Source organism: Merops nubicus, unplaced genomic scaffold (genome assembly GCF_000691845.1).
Source record: "Merops nubicus isolate BGI_N331 unplaced genomic scaffold, ASM69184v1 scaffold3143, whole genome shotgun sequence".
NCBI classification, from domain to species: Eukaryota; Metazoa; Chordata; class Aves; order Coraciiformes; family Meropidae; genus Merops; species Merops nubicus.
In genome coordinates, this window is record NW_008596737.1 from 1 (window position 1) to 4,302 (window position 4,302).

General features: G+C 48.5%; 1 pseudogene; it reads right to left on the reverse strand.

Annotated features, from left to right (window-relative positions):
• Positions 1 to 1,437: 1,437 nt before the first annotated feature.
• LOC103769268 overlaps positions 1,438 to 4,302 on the reverse strand; it is a 16,609-nt pseudogene continuing 13,744 nt past the window's right edge.

Below are 4,302 nucleotides of genomic sequence, written 5' to 3' on the forward strand. Positions count from 1 at the left end.
TGGTTTGTTTTCAAACCATTACACAAACAAAAAGAAATAAGAAAAAAAAGGAAAAAAAAACTTCTCCATAGCAGTTTACTGAAGGAAGTGTCCTGCTTTCCAAAATGACAATTCATCTGTACAACAAGCAACTCATCTGGGTTTTAACATCCCAAGTATACAATACAATAAAACTTGGGCCCAGCAGCACAAGAGTCCTCCTGGATTTGCACTGAGTGTCATTAAGTAACATAACTGCTGGTGGATGAAAAACTGGACATGAGCCACCAATGCACAGCGGCAGCCCAGAAGGCCAATCACATCCTGGGCTGCATCAAAAGAAGCCTGGCCAGCAGATGGAGAAAGGTGATCCTGCTGCAATACTCTGCCCTGTTGAGACCTCACCTGGAGTACTGTGTCCAGCTCTGGAGCCCCCAGCACAAGAAGGATGTAGACATATTGGAGCAAGTCCAGAGGAGGGCCATCAAAATGCTCCAGGGATTGGAGCACCTCTTGCATGAAGACAGGCTGAGGGAGCTGGGGCTATTCAGCCTGGAAAAAAGAAGGTTCCAGGGTGACCTTATAGTGACCTTCCAGTACCTGAAGGGGCCTACATGAAGGCAGGGGAAGATCTATTCAAAAGGGTTTGTAATGACAGGACAAGGAGTAATGGGTTTAAAATAGAAAAGGATAGATTTAGACTTGATATTAGAAAAAAATTCTTTAATATAAGAGAGAGATCACTGGAACGGACTGCCTAGAGAGGCAGTGGAGGCCCCAACCTTGGAGTCATTCAACGTCAGGCTCGATAAGGCCCTGGGTGACCTGATCTAGGCAGAGATGTCCCTACCTGTGTAGGGAGGTTGGACCAGATGACCTCTAGAGGACCCTTCCAGCCTAAAACATTCTATAGTTCTATGATTCTATGAGGTATACAATGAATGACAGTATTGACATTCCTGGGTGACAAAAGAGCACCTTCAAATCAACGCTGCTACAAGAGAACATCTGCATGAAGCAAGCAGAGAGCTGGCACATCATCTTGGCCTTCAGACTGTGTCTATGTAGAGCAATTGCTCTGATCTTCCCAGCGGCCCCCACTACCTTACATTTTCTCGTGGTGAAGCTGTTTACCCATGGTGAGAGACAGCAGAAAGAAAAATTCCCATTAAGCATCAATTTAAGGCCTTCCAAGAAGAGCATCTGACTCACTTCCGTGTCCATGAAGCAGAAAAGGAGGGAGCCCCAGAGCAGGCAAAGCTCAGTGGCAAGCCAAGGGGACACAGTCAGCCACCACGTCGTCTCTGTGTGAGGCAGCCATGCCAGAAGGGCCCAGGCTCCGTGTCTCCTCCATGCTCTCCTCCCAGGAGGACACCTGTTTTTTCTGGATCTGTTCAATCACCCAAACTTGGATTTCTTTATCAAGTCTCTTGGTCTGCAGATCTATCTCAGCTCTGCTCAAATATCCACCATGTCCACTAGAGCAGAGAGGTGGAGCTTGGAGCCGACTTCGCCCTCGTTTGTTCTGAGGAGCCATTTCAAGTGTTTCAGCATGTCTGACAGCGTGGAGCTCAGCTCCTCCACCAAATGCATGCATCCCTCTTGACTCCCAGCCTGGGCAGAAGGAAAAGAGCCCAAGAAAGAAGCATGACCCAGTACCAACAAGGCGCTTCTCAGATCACTGGCTCTCCCCTCACATTGGAGGCCAACCATGGAGGTCAGCACCCTCACCCAGGCATAGGCCAAGCAAAATATCACGTTCTTCTATTTCTGTCCCCAGACGTCCTTTAACTGAGGGAGGCTGCCACACAACAACAATTGCCAAAGTTAATGGGTGGCACCACGAGGGCTGCAGTTATGGCTGCCAGCAGCAGAAAGCATTAATCCCCGTGAAGAACTTCCGCTGAGGATCTGCAGCAAGCTCTTCCCTCCGTGGGAAGGGCTTATTTCCAAGGCGCAGCTTTTCAGCTCTTTATTTCCCAAGTCTGTCCAACACTGTGCACCAAGGTAACTCACTGAAGGTTCTGAAACCACAGCAGGTTGGGCACCTGCGCTCCTCAGAACTACAGTTGATCCTCAGTACCACACCCTTTCTTACCTCTTCAGCAGATGATGCGGGACTCTTCACCAATGGACAGGTGAGAGTTGGGGTGGAGACCAGAGACTGGGGGAGGTAAAGAGGAAGACCTATGAAATCACCAAAGGGCACAATGTCCTCAGCTAGACATTGGTGCAACTATTCTTCAAACCTGGACAGAAAGATCAAGAGCACCAGTCAGACTGCAGCCTAGTTTTGTTCTTGTCACCAGTAGGTTAACGAAGAGTTTTGGGTTCAGAAGTGTCTGTAAAAAGGATCCAATGTTCACAGTCATTTCCAACATGGCATGACATACCCCACTGCTATGACAAAAATCCATCATAGATGGTTGTGGTACAAAAAGGAGCCATGCAGACTGAAGATGCTCGACTGCAGGTGAAGGCAGAAAAGACATGAAATCTTTGGGCCAATCTCAAAAGATTTAGTTCTTCAGCTTTGTGATCTGCATTGCTACAGGCACCAAACTGACATCCCAAAGTGGACTTCACAGGCATTTATGACACAGCAGGACACACAGACTACTGCACATGCTGCACAGCTTCGGTTGTGGTGTCTAGATTGACCACAGACAGTTTCCAACAGTTCCTCAAGCTCCAAGTATTCCTACCATCCTGAACAGTTCCTGTGATGCAAGTAGGAGCCGGAAGGACTGACATTAGATGACACCAGAGATCAGGATGGCTGTTTCCTAGCACCTCTCACTGCTGGACTTCAGCATCCCATTACATACAGGTTAGAAGCTGCATGGAAAGGACGAAAGCTGCAAGGAAAGGACGCTGCCCTGGGAACTCCCCTCCTGTGTCGGTCCGGGCGCACGGAGCAGCACGGGGTCCCAGGCAGGGGCAAAGGAGGAAATTTATTTACAAAAAGCCCGGCCTTTTTATGCTGTTAGTCAACCATTAGTTTACACACTTTTTAGGCACAACAAACCCATTTTAACCAAACACCAAACATCATGGTGCAAACACCCAGCATGCCTCGCCTCTTCTATTCCAGCTGAGTCACTCTCCCAGAGCCCTTCTCTGCTTAGCCTAAGTTACAGGCCAGAGCCGTGATTTTACCAGGCCCTCCCATTACAAAGCTGTACCTATCAGCTACAATCTCCTGCTTTCTATTTTCTCCAGTTGCAACTGGGCCAGCAGACACTCTAGGAGAAGGCTGAGGCTGTCTCTGTGAATTCATCCAGGCTGGGGCTGCTCTTTTCTTCACCTGACAGCATGCTCACACCAGAGCTGTACTGGCCTGGCATCAAGGAGACACTGCAGGGTTTCTTGGAAGAGTTGGCAGGTTTTACCCTTGACCTGAGGGGGTAAGAGGAAACAAACAAAACAAAATAAAACAAACAAATGAAACACACAAAAAAACACAAAAAAATAAAAGCACAAAAATTTGTATGAGCCTGTTGATTCTTTCCCTGCCAACTTGAGGTCTGGAAATAGCAGGGAGTGAGAACTGATCACCTGGAGACAGAATTCGCCTGTACCAGGGTCTATCCCATCTGTGCGTGGGATTTGAGAAGAACTAATTTGATAGGGGCTGGGACTCACCCCAAAGAAAAGTATCTACTCATCATCTCCTGCCACGCAAGAGAGCAGGAGAAGGAAGCTGAGCTTCCAAGAGGAGAGACCACCTTTGCTCTGAATACGGCAACAGAAGCAAGCTAGGCTCTCGAGTTCTGAACTGCTTTGATGCCACCCATCTCTAAGGCACTCTCCCCACTCAACCTCTAGCATTTTCTCTTAGCAGTGGGACTTTCCTGATGTCTTCTGTTTTGCCAGTGACCAGGCTTAACAGGAACGACACAACCACCAGGAAGAAAATCCAATACATAGACTGTACTGTAGACACAAATGTTATGATATGAATGACCACTGGGGGTACAAACAGGACAACCAGCTCATACATGATCGATACCACCCCCAACGATCCCACAAACGAGATGACTCTGCCCACAACAGGTGGTACAAACAGTGAACCAAGGTTTCCCATAGCTGGCAGGGGAAACAGCCAGATCACCAAGTTAAACATATAAGAAAAAGGTGCCCACATGGCGACTCTCACCTGATCGACCCGCGTTCGCAAAGGTCTAAACAGACCAGGGCCCAGCTCCAGGGAGAGTCAGGAGGTCTGCCCTGAACCAGAAGCTCTGGGGAGTGCACTCCACAGACAAGACACTCCTGACTCCCTGCACGTGGCCCCAGCTTTTATCACCAAGAAACACCCCG